The 16,435-nt window shown below is 36.9% G+C and overlaps 1 protein-coding gene across 3 annotated transcripts in view; it reads right to left on the bottom strand.

Moving 5' to 3' along the window:
* Nucleotides 1–15,771, bottom strand: part of LOC120431840 (uncharacterized) — a 66,208-nt gene extending 50,437 nt beyond the window's left edge. For 2 of the 3 annotated variants that reach the window (XM_039596971.2, XM_039596981.2), the window contains exon 1: nt 14,467–15,771. The gene's annotated coding sequence lies outside the window, so the exon portion shown is untranslated. The remainder of the gene's footprint in view (nt 1–14,466) is intronic. The other variant, XM_039596976.2, reaches the window with a different exon arrangement.
* Between the last annotated feature and the right edge of the window lie 664 nt (nt 15,772–16,435).

Raw genomic sequence — 16,435 nt, 5'->3', positions numbered from 1 at the left:
TGGCTTCTTCAAGTTTACTGTTTTTATTTGCCCGCAGAACGAACCACTTTGGTTGCAAATACTAAAAGAAAAGAAGTGGAAAAAAAGAACCCCGCAGACCTGGGCTGTGTAGGTTGCGGGCGGCGTGTTCTGAAGAAAAGACAGAACTAAGAACGGGAAGAAACAGCGCGAGAGAAATGACATTAACCTTTGCCGTCAGTCAGTCGGCGATTCAAGTTTGCAGCGAAATCGCCGCGAGGTTCTGTACGGAGAGGGAGTGAAATGGGCAATACATGTCAAGTGGGCGAAATTCGCGTCAGTTTGACACCAGTGGTGCCAGTTTTGTAGTTTTTATTATTATCAAAATGAAAATTTTGAAATTTTGATGGAATTGACAGCAAGCTGTCAGCTGAACCCCACACGACCCTTCCGCGAAACCCGCAGCGCAGCGGTGGGCAGTGACGTACGGATGTCGCCGTTGGCGGTACAGAGTACTGTAAACTTGGAGGTTGTAATTAACGATTTCATAAGAATTAAGTGTACAGCCGCCCCGCGGTGTGCGCTGTCTCGTGTGTCCCCTTGGGGAGGGAAAGCAAACTGTTCGGGGGGTTCCGGTAACTCTTTGCTCGGTTAAAGTGTTAAATAATAGCCACGTTCTGGCGAATTAGGCGATAGTGCTGTTAGCTAGAACCGCAAGTTTTGCACGTTTTAAAGTTACGCTATCTACTCAGGGTATGTAAATTTCGTAGAAAAGTTTAGTTTTGGCAATGGTTTAAAAAACCTCAGTGTCAAGTTAGTCATAATATGTCAAAAACTAACCTGTGAAATGATTTGCCCAATCACGAATCTCGTACATCCCACATTCAAAGGTTAAAGTTACACCTTCAAGGTCCAATCGAGACCCCTCAACTAATCGTTTAACATATTTTCAACCAGCCGTAAAACAGCATTATTATCTGGCATCTTTATTACTAATGCTACCGGCGCGACTTCCATTACAGCAAATGCAAAAGATCAATTACACTTGCACTTTCCCGGCTGCTGGCGCTGCCAGGGAGGGGGCAAGAGATGTTAAGGTGACTCAACTGTCACTAATGGGGCAGAGAGAGACAAATGATCATCGTGAGGCAATTCCCTTGGTGCCTTAAGACCCCGCGTCGAATCGGGCGGGAAAATGGCCATGGAAAATGTTCACACCAAACAGCCGTTGTGCACAATCGACATTCCTCTCCGAGTTTGTTTTCACAGTTCACAGGCAAAGCTTAATCAATTGAGACCGTTCACTTTTACTTTTTGTGTTGTTTTGTTTTATTTTTGTGGCTAGAGAAAGAAAAACACAACATGGGGTTTCCTCTTTCAAAAAGTAATTATTATATTTTTAGTTTTTTTTTAATAAATAAAAAGTTTGTATGGCAACCCTTACTCAAAATGGGTCTAATTGAAAACAGGATTCAAACAAACGAAATTTGGCTGTGACCAGATTCATTAACATAAAATCAAGTTCCAACCAGGATGACATCACCTTCGCCAAAAATGAACTTTCTCCTAGTTTTAGATTCGCGTCGAAGATTTACACTTTTATTTCAAACGTTTTATTGAATGAACGTGCCCACAATCGTTATGCAAATTTGGCGGAAATTGGCCGTTCGTCCTCGCACTCGGAAGAGTTGAACGTTAAGCAGTTCTTCGATCGACCTGAGAGGCATTTGAGAAATGTGACAATCTATACGTAACGTAAGTTCATTATGAGGTGGCTTTCACCTTCGTTGACGAGCTTCTTTTTTTTATTAACGACGCCTTCAGGGGAAGACTCATTTGTATTTCGAACATAATATGAGTGTTATGTCAGGAGCAGCGCATGGAAGAGAGATGGGCAATTTGTGATACCGAGGCGGAGGGTATCTCATTTCGAGCAATTATGTTGCAAAACGGCATTCGAAGTTGATGCCGCGCGGAAATGCTCACGGGAATGTGGCAGAGAACATTCCTTGGTGATTTGCATTATTTTTACGAGCGAGCGAGCGAGTAATTGCGGTGGATAAGTGCATCTTAATAACTGCATTTGCCAAAGTCATGTTTACTAAGTGAATCTGATTCATGTTGAAAAATGACTTTTTCGGAAAACCACATCCTATTCATCTTTTAGCGTGCATCACGGCAGCGCTGCCAGATTTATTGAAATTATTTTTATTTTATTATATGTTTGTTAAAATCAAAGATGGTGTAAGTGTCCATAAAACTTTATAACATAGGGTCTTAAATTTATCATAATTATGGTGAAATAGTCGATTTATATTGCAGTGATGCCAGATCTGAGAATAGCAATAAAAAATATTTTAAAAAATTGATACAGTAAAACAATTGCCTTCATTTAACATTTATATTGCAATTAATAAAAAAAGAGATATTTTCAATGATTTGAGAGCGATATTCGCATTCCCATTTGCATGGAGACAATGATCTTAGCGGGTTGCAGACTGGATTTCGTCATGTAGGTGGTAATTGTCCAGCCCCGGCAGCTCAGAAATTTATTTGAGTGAATTAAAACCAATTCTACGGGAATTGTTGATGCTGAACTTACTTAGAAAAAGCTAGCGAAACCGCTGGATCTTTATCTCAACCATTTGCCAAAAAAAAAAGTATAATTTTAGTACCTTAAAGAAACAATACAATATTTTGTAAAAGGATGAGTATATTAAACTAAAACTTTGGTCCAGACAATATTTATCTGAACGAAATATTGCGTCATTTGTATTAATATGGCAAATTATGAAAATTCGAGTTTTTTTAAATACGGTATTTTGTGAATGTTTTTGAGAACGTCATCTGGAGCGAATCGGACACATGAGGCGAATTGTGACAGCTGTTTTAGCCGTGTTGTTGCACAACTCGTTTGTTATTTTTAATGGTTTCAGATATAACAGACACAAAACAACAAAATAAGTACGTATCGAGTTCCAAATTTAATGCATTCAAGTGTTCCAGGGTGGCCATTCAAATTCCTTTTTAAAAATTTCCCGAGTTTTCATAAAATAAGCTACCTTAAAACCTCAAAAATACACAACAGAAAACATCATCAACCACCGAAAAAAAAAATCTTACACCCAAAACTGGCAGCGCTAGTCCGGGAGAATGATGGTCTCGAGTCGAGAGAATAGTGGTACCATTCATGGACGCAGAGAACACAGCTCGAGATGGGCGATAGAACTATTCTCTCGAGGTTCATTTGCAAAAAAAGTTAATCCGTCAAACAAAAAACCAAAAGTGTCGACAACGCGAATCGAACCAGAGACCTTTGACAAACCAATCCAATGACTTAGCTGCCTCGGCCACCACAGCTTGGTGACCAAGGAGAAGTCAGAAGTCGATGTATGACACTTGTTGGAGATTTATTGATTCAACTAACGAATGAACTCATTTGTTATGATGTTGTGAGTTGGTACCATTATTCTATCGATTTTGGCACTGAGCCCTCAATAAATTTTGAGAGAACGATTATTTCGACTCTGAATTTTGGGTGTAATGAATGAAAATGCCAACTACTGCCAATGTTAGCCAAAATTGAATTTAATTAAAATATGTTTTAAGAAATGTACTTGAGGCATGGAAGCATTCATAATTTTGCCTGTAAGAGGAAACTTATCCAACCAAAATTTTCAACAACAAAAAAATAAAATCTCAAAAATATTTAAACATTACCAAAAATTAAGTTTTAGTTCTTTGATTTTAATAGGAAAAAAGAGGAAAATGGTTCATCATTAGTAGAACATTAGAGAACAACTTTATTTCTTGAAAAAAAAATTATAGGGTTCATTTTTTAGTTTTTTGATCAACAATTCAGTTATAAAAATCCATGATGATTACTTAATTGCCTAGATGAAAAACTTCATAAACCTATGTTATTACTCTAACAATTCCAAGATTTTTTCATATTTTCAGAAATCATATATTCAGAAATCAACATTTTTCTACATTTGTTTACACCATGCTTATAAAAAATTAAGAGTAGGGGTGCCCAACGTTTTTGAACGGGAAGTTTTTTTTAAGCTCACATGAACTTGAGAGACTAATGTGAAAAATGGTCTATTTAAAAAAATAGTTACGTAATATCATTCTTAAAATGGAAAAAAAAACATCCATAACTAGATTTTTTTAATGTCAAGTATTTTTTTGTCATTTTCTTCATTGAAATAGTAACGAAAAGAAAATTGAATGTTTTAACCAGCTTTTTTAAACTGATTGAAAACATTTTTTAATAAATAAATTGAAATGTTAAAAGAGAGTTAGGCCGTCGCAAATATTTTTTGAAGTTTATGTCCCTCGACTCTGGTCAAAGTCGAGGAGGGCAAAAAAAAATTACAAGCCATGGTATTTATATTTGAATGGAAAAAGCGTTTTAAAATGCATTTTACACTTTCCCAGTTGTTTTACAATTATTAGTTTTCAAAATATCCAAGTATTGAAGAGATTTTATATTTTCGCCGGAAAAAAAAAACTTTTTGCGGTGCTGTACATTGGAATTCCACAAAAAATGAAAATATTTTTGATAGATCTCAGACATGCTAAATATGATTTAAAACGCGGGAAAATGCATTTAAAATTGTTTTTAATTGATAAGATATCTGCAGGGTTGCGAATGAGCGAGCGAGCCAGAATCCGTGCTCGCTCATTCATGAGCATGAGAACAACTTAACAGGTAGCTCGTGCTCACTCATACTCAACGCATGCGCTCGCGCTCAATTAGCGCTCATCAGCAAATCCGGTAGATTTTTAGTATTGTTTATTAATCTGGCACAGGCCAATCGGATTGCCACTTTTGAAGATAATTTCATCGCGAAAAAGGGACATGAACTCATCAAAGTTGCATTGGTAATTTAATTTTGGTTAACCGCGGTAAATTCATCAAATTATTCGTTGGCGTCGAACTGTCGAAAATTGATCGCGGTGGATTTCGGGGGATGTGGTAATGGTAAATTTATGAAACTTTAATGTTGTCAGCCTATATTTTTTTTTCAGAGTTTGATAATTTTGATTTTTGATAATTTAGATTTCACTTTCAAATTTAGAGTAAACTGTCAAGGAACGGAATTTTTAGGTCTTAAATAAGCTGTAAATAGGATGGTAATCGATTTTTTTTTATATAAAACATGTTTTTACTTGTGAGCACGCTTATTCTCATTTATTTATTTGGATTGACTCCAGCATATAAATAAGATAATTGATGTGAAAATTATCTAAGACACAGATTTGACATTTATTATGCAAAATTATTTACAAATAATTGACTAAACAAGATGAGGTGCCCAGGAATTAAAACATGACTAAACGTTTTACCAAAAAACATATTTGTGTTCCTTAAAAGATACTTTTCAGCTTTATTAAATAGTTCACTTTCACGTGTCACTCTATTATCAACTTTTTTTTATTAATCGAATTATTTCCACACAGTAAAAAGTGTACATTTGGAAGTTGTAATTTTGTAAGGTTGAATATTACCTCTTAAATGTTATAATTTTACCTCGATTTAGACTGAAAAAGTTGCATGGCACCAGAAAAGTTGCAAAATTACACATTTTCAGAAGTAAAATTAAGCAGTTTTCTAACTTAAAAGACGTACTTCCCAGATGTAATATTTCTATGGTTTTTTTTTATTGTGTACAGATCTTAATGTAACACCTTAACCCCTTAACTCTGACTCCAAAACAAGTTTCAAAACAAAAAAATATGACAAATAACTTCATCCAATATTATTAAGATTAGCCTATTCAAGCCTCCATTAAAAAAAACAACCTCGAAGCTCTGTTGAAAAAAAAATTATTATCGTTTACCCGTTACAGGTAAAAAAATACCGCTCATTTTGCTCAATGAGCAAAAATGAGCGCGAGCGCGAGCATTGAGCATTTTCGCTCATAAAATAAATGAGCAAACACGAGCACGAGCAAACGTGAGCTAGCTCGCGTCGCGCTCCCCTCACGAATGAGCGAAAAATGCTCGCTCATGAGCGGATGAGCGCTCAAAATCGCAACACTGGATATCTGTTTCCTTTAAAATTTTGAAGTTTTTTGAAAAAAATATTTTTTTGTCCCCTGATTTTTTGGAGCGATTTTGAGGGGGGGGGGGGGGGGGGGTCGACATGAACTTTGAAAAATATTTGCAATGGCCTTATTGAAAATTGAACGAAATATTCAAAAGATAGAACATACATTTTATTACAGTATGCTTGAGATTCCGGACTTTTTCTGACCTCTTGATAAAAAAAAATCCCTGCTTTTTCCCGAATTTGGCTGAATCCAGACTTTTTCTCGATTTGGGTGGCCACCCTGGTGTTGCAAAAAGCCGTCTCTCTTCAGACTGCAGTCCCGATTTGCCGTTACCCAGTTGACGTTACTTACACATTTAATTTAAGCACTTTTGAAAAATATATTTTCAGTAAAAGCTTTTTAAGTCTGAAAAGATTGTGTTTGAATCAGTTCCTCTTGATAAGTTACATAAAATGAGTTATCATCAGTTTTTGTTAAAAAATACCGCTGATAGAATAATCGTAATTCAATGACGATAACTTTCGGTTATCGCAAAACGATATAATAATCGCTTAACAACGTTAATTGAGTGGTTGATTATTACTTGGTATACTTAATAAAGAAGGCAAAAAAAGTACCTCAAAACAACATAATTCCACATCCAACGACATTATTAACAAAACTTTCTTTTAACCAAAATAATACCGAACCACTCCCTCCACAAAAAAAACCACAACAACCTTCAGTCCGACCACAACACGATCGTGACATTAAAGGACACATGTACAAAAAAAGACGACAAAAAAAGTCAAGTTCCGCCAAATCTCTCGCTGAAACAGGTTCCCCGCCCCGTCAAAGAGACACCGGTCAGTCAACTTTCGCCGTGACGAAACCAAATTTTTGAGGCAACGAAGACGACGTCGATCGAAAATCATAAACAAAACTTACGACTTTTTTTTTGGCTGGAAAAGGTCCGGGTGGTCAACCCTCTCGCATACAGAAAAATAGATCAAAAATCTTTGAGTGGTGAGTTTCCGCAAAAAAAAAAACAACAATTTCGTCTGAATGTCTGTGCCTCCCTGTTGGAACGAAAGGGTGGTTCACCCTAACTTTGGTTGACAAATTTTTGGTTTGGTCAATCACGCCAACTTTAAGAAATGCCGTTAATCCGTATTGATTTCCAGCTGATGCGATAGAGAGACTGGTTAACGGGATTCGAAGAGAGAGGAAAAAAGGGTTTGTTTTAAAGGTTCTTTGATCCATACCGGAATGACACGCACGCATCGTGTGTCTTTGGGGCGTCCAGCGGATCATTTTCAAGATAATTCAGAGTGAAGCGGAACATCACCGTAGGGGAGGGGGTTTCAGGAGTGAAGCAAAACTGGAAGATAATAAATTAAGATCTAATATGTGATTTTTTTTTAAGTTTCAAGATATTCAACTTGTTTAGCGTCCAGACTAGTCTTAAAACAAGATATCCAATTAACATTTGAGTTCCAATTTGATTCAAAGCAACAATATCCCATACATCTCCCCGCCATGTTCCCTCCAGTGTACAGTCACGTGGGATGCATTGGCATCCAGGAGCTGGTTACGTTCCAGCGAAACCGACGTCGCCGTACAAAACCAATTCGTTAAACTATCAAGTAAACATTCCCTCGGTACAAGAACATTCATCAGAGAACCCCCTCGCTCCACCACCCCCCAAACAACCCAGAGAGTTGCATAACACACACACACCGCGCAACTCGCATTGCGTCGCGGAACCCAACTGGCCCGCGCCAGGCCATGTCAGGAGAGGTACCCCAGATTGGCCAGAACGATAAATCCTCGCCCAAGTTGGCGGCATTCCGTCGCCGCCGCCAATGCAGTTGTTTAGGAGGTCTGCAGCAAGCCAAGCGCAGAGGAAAACCAGCTTTTTCTGTACCAACTCGCAACGACTCGAGTCGCGGCCAAGACCCTCATCCAGGTCGTAGGAAGTACCAACTGTGTAACCAAACGGCAACATTCCAAACATGTGCGCGCGATGATGAATCTATAAAAGCACATCAACAACTCGTTTCGAGAAGCCTTCATCCCCGAGGAGCGTCCGAAGAGCGCGAATCATCGGGCTATAATGGAAGCTGCTCAAATGGAGAAATGCTATTTCAAGTGCATCTCGGAGCAGCGCGCTGATTTCTATTTCTCGACGCGGGCCACTTGAACGGAACTTGAAAAGTTGTTGGCCTGTTGGCCTGTGGCGATCATCAGCCAGCATCATCATCAGAGGCTGGCAGCCGGGCTGCGGCGCACTATGGGCCATCTCCATACAAACAGGCGGCCAAATTATTTTTTTGCTTTTTAAATGTTTTTCATGAAAATTTGGGTAATTGTATGGTATTGAAATGATATACGTCCAGTTTTATGACTTTTCATGTCTTTCAATAGTTGATTGTTTATAATAAATAGTCTTTTCATACATTTGCAAATGCAACAGAATTGCGTATATATTGTATTGCAAGTTTATATTATTAAATTATGGATAAGCTAATACATCCCCACTTTAAGGACACAACCCCTCCCTCCTATTTCTTTAACCCCCCCCCCCCTCCCCTCCTCCCCTCTAACAAAATTTTGTTAAGCGTAATAAATTCATTTTAAGTCAAATATTTATTATTTACTGCTGTGTGTTTCTTTTTGTGAGTCCATGTCATATAACTTGAGACCCCCCCTCCCCTTCCTCCACCCTTATGGGCAAAAATTGCGAAAATTTTAATTGTTAAAATCAAATAACAGAAAAATTAATTTTATTCAAAATTACTAACTAATCCTAATGTTCTTGTTCATGAAAATTCATTTGATGTCAGAAACTCTTCAGGATATGTTAAGGTAGGTACTATTTATGATGTTTTGTACTAACCAACATAGAACTTAGATGTGGATCAGTTTCATAGATTGATCACAGAAATTCATCATGCTAAGTCAATATTTTGCTGAATACTTTTTTCGGTATCAAACTGAGATTCTCCTGTTTCGCTTGAGAAACTTCGGTACGAATACTTTATTTTGCCTAAGGTACTCAATTTTAAATGTAGGCAACAGAAAATTCCAATAAAGTCATTTCGAACTTCTTGAAACCAGGTATTGATTTTTGAAGCGACGATACCCACGAAGTAGGTAGCAAAGCAAGTGAAATAAACGGGCACATATGTAGATTGCATCAAATTTTGATAAAACGTAAATGTTCAAAATGGCATATCTCCGAAAACGCAAAAAATCGCAGGCTGGAAATTTCAGCAATGTTAGATTATGATCCAATCTTTCAAGTGATCTTAGTTTCATGTTTAGCATCGGTTAGCAAAAAAAGTACTCGATTAACAAACACAAGAAAATAAGTTTTGTCAAAAAAATGCTTCAGTTATTCGATGAAAACTTCAGTTTTTGGTTTGGAAACAACATTTTATCTATTAATAGTTTCAAAGCTTATCTCATTACCTTTCCAACGATGTATAATTGTCCTAATAAAATATTTGAAATGGCTGATTTATGTTAAAATTAAACAATCAGCCTTTTTTACGACAAACGCTAGTTTTTTACTCAATTTTTTGACTTTCAGCTTGCGTATCTCCGTAATAAACAAACTTAGAGCTTTGAAAATTTGGATTTTTCTTAGTTAGAATGTTTACATTCGAGAAAAAAATACCAAAAAATATTTGGAGAAGGTAACTTTTTTGAAACTTGGCCACCCAATGTACCATAGTGCGGCGTCGGTTCAACGGTGAAGAATTCTTTTTACAATCGGTTAAGGACCCTCGTCGTGTCGGGGTAAGGGTTTGGAGTAACAAGAACATTCCTGATTTTTTTCGATGCAAAAACACTTGTTGTGCTAGATGTTGGCTACATGATACTTGGAGGCATCTTTTTACATTTTTCTCAAATAATGTGTACATTTTTTTCGCTATTTCTTAAATAATCTGAAATACATCAATTCCATGAGTTTTTTTTCGTTATTTTTGATATATATTCCCTTACCATGGTTTTAAATTTTAAACAAAAATGGCTCAATAATTTTTATTATTTTGTTTCAGTAAAGCTCAAAGTAACTCTGAAGTGAATAAACTCGATTTGAGTTTCCGCCTCTCAATTTCAATCAAATCCAGCTGAAATTTCAAAACATATCAAATCGACTCAACCAGACACACACCAAATCCTAACGGGGCGACTCTGCACAGAGATTGCGTGGCAGCCGCACAAATCCGGTTCCCCGCGCTCTCATCAGGGCCAGATATTAGGTTTCAGAGTTCTGAGCAAAGATCTTGGCCATGCGCAACGACGACTCTTACATATATTAACGGAACCTTTCCCGACGCTATATTTTTGCAGTGCCGCGTTCCCGGAGTTTGCGTGGGAAGCGCACGCAAATCTTAACTTTTGTCAAAAAGACGTCTGGTAACCCTATTTAAAACGACGACACGACAAATCGAAATTAAACGCGCGACTTTGCGTTGGTTGCGTGTTGCGACCCGGGTGGGAAATTTGCCCCTTCAAGTGCAAATTACCGCGATGCGTCGCGACGCCGCCGCTGGCACCTGGTGAAAATGAGAGATTGTCGTCGAAGTCGGCGGTGCCATTGAACTGCAGCAGCAGCAGCAGCGTGGTTCACAATGGAGCAACGTCTCGCACGCGAAAGCTTTCACGTGTCGTGTCGTTGCGATGAGAACTATTTGAAAGGTCTGTCTTGTTGTGGTTTATGGTGGTCTGTCAACTGTTTTTTTTTTTCATTGGAATTATGATGATGATGCACCTGGCGCAAAGTTATACAGTTTTAGAAGATTTAATCTAATGAGTTAAAAAATATTTAACTATTCCACGTCAAACTAGCAGGATCCAGATCAAAAGTGCTCCGATTTCGCTCAAAATTGGCATGTTAGCTCCATTGTTAAAATAATTAGTTTTTGTTGTTTGGCGATTAGCGTTCTCCATCGTAAGATCGATGCTTTTCCAAGATATGTCAGTCCAATAATCTTCAGGAGTTGCTTTGTTCGATGATCGATGACAGGCATAAAGTTCTGCGAATGCGACTTTTGGTGCTCCAAGTATTTTTGATACTTTTTTTGTTGACTAAATGTTAAAAAGATTTTAAAATGTATCACAAAGTGCAGTGCTAAAGATATCATATCGTTATATTATGTTTGCAGTTCTAGTTCTGAGCAAATCTCTATGTTTTTGTAAATCAATTTTCATCCGCATTTTTTATATATTTATAAAATGTTTTACATCGTTTTCTTATGCACAAGTTTTCTTATCCTTTTAGAAAAACCAGGAATTTAATAACACTTAAAATATTTTAAAATGAGGAAATCGTTCGCTTTTGGTCATATTTAAATATTTCAATAATAAAAATCGTTTGATTTTTTGTTGTACGACTGAGAAAGCCGGTATCACCCCAGGTTTTGAATATTAATCGTGATATTAAAATTATAAAAAAATCTAAAAGAACGAAGGAAAACAATTAAAAAACCTTTTAAATTTGGGGGCTAATAAGTAGCAATGTTTTGACCATTTTCAATCTTTTGAAAGCCATATCTTACTAGCCAAAGTTTGGATGAACAATACTCAATACATTGTACAGAATCTTCTTAAGAGCGAGTTTTTCATCATTGTGTCACATGTCGTATCGAGGTGCTCCGGTGAAACTTTCAACGTAGACAAACGTCTATTCATGAGATGAACTGATGCCGAATATGAGCCCTCTACGACAAAAAGAAGTGGGGTAAAACTACTCCTAAAACCATTAAAAAACCTAAAATGACTATCATTTTCGTACAACTTGATAAAATCCAATTCTCTTGGTTGCATTTGAAGATCCGGGATTGGTTTGACTTATTCTCATACACAGAAAAAAAATCATGGTAATATTACATCTGGAAAGGGGTACATCTTTTATGTCAGAAAAAATGTGAAATTTTACCTCTGAAAATGTGTAATTTTACCACTATTCTGGTGTAATGTCGCATTTTCAGTCTAAATTGAGGTAAAATTACATCATAAAAGAGGTAATATTCAACCTTCTAAAATTACACCTTCCAAATTTACACTTTTTTATGCTGTGTAGCTTTTACAAATTACTGTGAAAAAATAATCTCAATATCTTTTTGCAACAGCCTTCAACATCCTTACTCTCTTAAGTCAACTGATTTTCAAAAAAAAAAAGACGAAAAGTTTATTTTTTTTCTAAAGCTTTTGCGTCTGCGGTCCCAAAATTCAAAATTTGTTAAGAGATTCAAAAATCTTTAGGCTGTTTAGGTGAAAAATAAGGCAAAATTTCAATGTAATTATAAGTGGAATCAGCAAAACACAGTTTAAAGTGCATCCCCTGATTTTATAATTACTTTTAAGTTAATTCAAAAACATTTTGAAAAAAAAGATATTTTGCAAACAAAAAAATTGAAATAAGAAGCCATAGCCTCAACATTTAAATGCAAAAAGTGTTTTAAATGCATTTTACATTAGTTCAGTTGTTTTGCAATCGTAAGTTTCTAAAAATGTTAAATTTGAAAATTTTAGCGAAAAAAAACTTTTTGCGATACTTAACATTGAATCGGGTTCCCAAACATGCTAAAAATGATTCTAAACGCAGAGGAATAAATTTTTAAATTGATTCCACCTGATTGCACTTAAATTTTCATTGAAATTTTGTAATTTTTTTGAAAAAATATTTTGTTGCCCCTTTTGAGGGGGATGGGGGAAAATAAAAAAACTAACTTAATCCACCTATGTGGTTGGAGCCTTCCTCACAACAATGGCTGTACACAAGTTTCATCTATTTTTTAGATCCGGCTTCCAAAAAGTACATCGATATCACTTAAGTGGCCATATCTCGAGACAGGGTTGCCAGATCTTCAATGTTTTGGGCTCGTTGGAAAGGTATTTTGATAACCTAACCAACAATGGGTCGGATGATGGACCCGGACATAGTTTACATACATTTAAGTGAGATCCGGCTTCAAAAAAGTACATCAATATCACTTAAGAGGCCATATCTCGAGACAGGGTAGCCAGATCTTCAATATTTTAGACTCGTTGGAAAGGTCTTTTGATAATCTAACCAAAGATGGGTCGGATAATGGACCCGGACATAGTTTACATACATTTAAGTGAGATCCAAATATATGTGAAAACACATTTTTATACATAACTTTTGAACTACTTATCGAAACTTCAATCTGTATAAAACTCGATCTATGGGACCCTAAACCAAGTCGAATGCAACATGTTCGGGTCAAATCGGTTCAGCCAGTGCCGAGAAACATGAGCTAGTTTGTTGGTCACATACATACATACACACACACATACACACACACATACACACAGACATTTGTTCAGTTTTCGATTCTGAGTCGATATGTATACATGAAGGTGGGTATACGATGTTTTTATACGAAGTTCATTTTTAGAGCAGGATTATAGCCTTACCTCAGTGAGGAAGGCAAAAGAATTGCAAGGTTGAAAAGATAGTTGGATATTGCTCTTTTTTGTGCAGTTTTTCCTAAAAAAATGTGTACAAAAAATCAACAGAAACTGTTAAAAATTTCACAGGTTCACAGGATATATAATAATAATATATAATTTTTGTCCAAAAATCTATTCTCAAAGAAATGTGTCAGTATGCAGTAATGTAGGATCGCAGACTTTGCCTCTACGAATTTTTTACAATTTAAATGACAATGGTGCCATTTTATAGCAGAAAATGTGAAAAACAAGCAACAAATTAAAAAGAGTTACTGTAAAAACATGAAAAAAATTACATAGGCAAAATGTAATGGTAGGAGGTGGTACACAGAAAAAAAATGATGGTAATATTCATCAGGAAATGGTGACAGATTTTGTGGCAAAAAAATGATTAATTTTACCCCAGAAAATTATGAATTTTCATCAGTTTTTGATGAATATTCATCAGGTTCACATTTTTACACATTTTTTATGTAATATTACTCAAAAAAGAGGTAATATTCAACCTACCAAATTTTCAACATTCCAAAACTCAACTTTTTTTTCTGTGTAGTGGAAAAAAGGATAAACTTTGCATCGGTAAACCATCCGCAAAGCAAACAAAAAAATTACCTAAAACCGGTTTAACGATAAACAATAATAAACTTCAATACCAAAGTTCGGTAAGATTTTGCCGAGATTGGTAGTTTTTGGTTTGCCGAACTGTCCAGCAGTTTAAAATTCGGTAATCTTTCTTTACCAAATTTGGTATAAAAATCTAAGTGTCAGAGCATTTATTATTCAATAAAATTAGCACAGTTGATAAATTCCAAACAATTTGTATAAGTTTAAAATCCTACCATCTTTCCGAAAACGAATTGATACAGCTAACATGTTTATTATCAAAAACAAATCTCCAAAAGGATTGTTTTAATCTCATTTTCTTCGAAGCAACAAACCCCTCAACCGATGCGTGAAATCCGATTTTTGTACCAACCTTCAAATTTATAGCTTGCTCCGCGGGGCTTCTCCAGTCCAGCTAATATTTCGCTTCGGCAGTTATTCGTTCTTTCTCTCAATCAGGTGGGTTTAGCTTTTTTTGTGCTGTTTGATTTTTGTTCTGTCTTAATCCTCCATGTATTTTCCAGCTGGAAAATTCACCAGATCAAATCGACCCGTTCCACTGCATACAGCTATCTCAGTGCAGTGCTTCCAATAAGAACTGCTACCGCCCACGACTTTTTTCCAGTACTTTAAATTTTATGCAAAACGCAGTTGGCTTTGCTTGCGCACGCGCACTATGCCGAAAATACACTCAGGAGTACCTAATTTCGACCCACTTTGAGTCACTCGCGCGTACTGTTTTCGCCAAATTTTGTTTCTTTTTTAAATTCCAGAGAGTAAATCGCGCAAGGAATTTCTCAGGTCTTCCAAGCGACGAACTCGATTTTTTAAGCCAGCTTTTCTCCTCCAGACTCTCTTACACAGACACACACACACAGCCAAACGTAATCACCAACTTTAGCGCTGCGGGAAAGCACAACCAGACACAGACAACGGGATAGCAGCGAGCGCTCGCACACACCAAAACAACGGAAAAAAGACCAAGATGACGACGATGGACACACGAACGAATGGATCCAGCAGGAATTTCTTCTCGTCGTCGCCGTCGTCGTGAGGTGCCTTCGGGAGATCGCGAATCAATTTGGCTCTTTTCTTCGTTCGTCGTCGTCGATCAGTCGATCGACTCTTCTTCTTCGCGTTTTTTCTCTGTTTCTTTGCAGGAATGACCGCAATTCCGAACACTCTTTTTTTCTGCTACTATTTTTCTCTGTTGTAAATAGCGTTGTATTTGTATGTGTTTTTCTTCTTTTACACTCAATAACTCTGTGTCACTCACTGTTGTTTTAGGCGGATCTGTTTTGATTAGCACTTAAAACTGCATTTAAATTACGAGCATTTCCATTTGTCACCGCGCAAACAATGACGGCTAACCTTCAAATCGCCATTCATGCAAAGTTGATTCACAATACACTCTCGGCGCGCGGCGCGAATGATCCAATTGAGAACGAACTCCACAATAGCTGTCAAAAAAAAAAAAGTTCCACAAGTCAAAATCGGCACTTGATCGCTGCTAAAACGCTCCGACTAACTTTTGAACCTTAATCTTCTTCACGACCACAAAATCTTCAGCCCAAAATTTTAAGGGAGCAGCACCTCCTGGGAAGAAAGCAAAGAGGAAGAGCAGCTGGCGTGTGGCCTCTGTCCGGCAGTGAAGCGAAACCTCTACTGACGGAGCAGCGGATCGCGAGGTGGCCATATTGCCGTGATCCGATGTGATGACCGCCGCCGCGACGAAAGTCAAGAGAGCGCGAGAGAAAGAGTTGAGCGATCGAGAGTTCGTGTTCGCGTGCGTTTGGTGGTGGTCGTAGGATGGCTTTGGGCTCTTCGAAAAACATTGACTCGCGGAATGTTAGCGGGTTGGTGAATGAAAAAAGTTGCAGGTGAATGAAAAATTGGTGGATGTTGAGATATTGTAATAGAGTTTACAAAATTTTGTGGAAATATAAGTTTCGCTTAGTAAAACTATCTTAATTCGCATGCTCTTTTGTTCTGGAATATTTGAAAGTGTTCGGTTTATACGTGGCATTGAAAATGTAAACAAACTCATAACTTAACATATGACTCATAGGGTATAGCGAGCACTTAAGCACCATCAATCTATTCTGGGCAATTTTTATTTTAGAAGCTTCCAAATGTTATGACACAAAACAAAATTTAAACTCATAAATTAATGCTTAATTGCACATAAATGCATAGTTGTTCTATGTTGAATTTTGTATTTGTTGAGTGATTTACACCAAACTAATTATTTTATTATCAGGTTTCAAGAAAACTAAACAACTGTCTGGATACATATTATACATAACATATTATAATAAAAATATGTACAGTCCAGACTCGAT

Source organism: Culex pipiens, chromosome 1 (assembly GCF_016801865.2).
Source record: "Culex pipiens pallens isolate TS chromosome 1, TS_CPP_V2, whole genome shotgun sequence".
In the NCBI taxonomy this organism is placed as follows: domain Eukaryota; kingdom Metazoa; phylum Arthropoda; class Insecta; order Diptera; family Culicidae; genus Culex; species Culex pipiens.
Note: the sequence above shows the minus strand (reverse complement) of the source record. Positions and strands in the feature narration are given on the sequence as shown.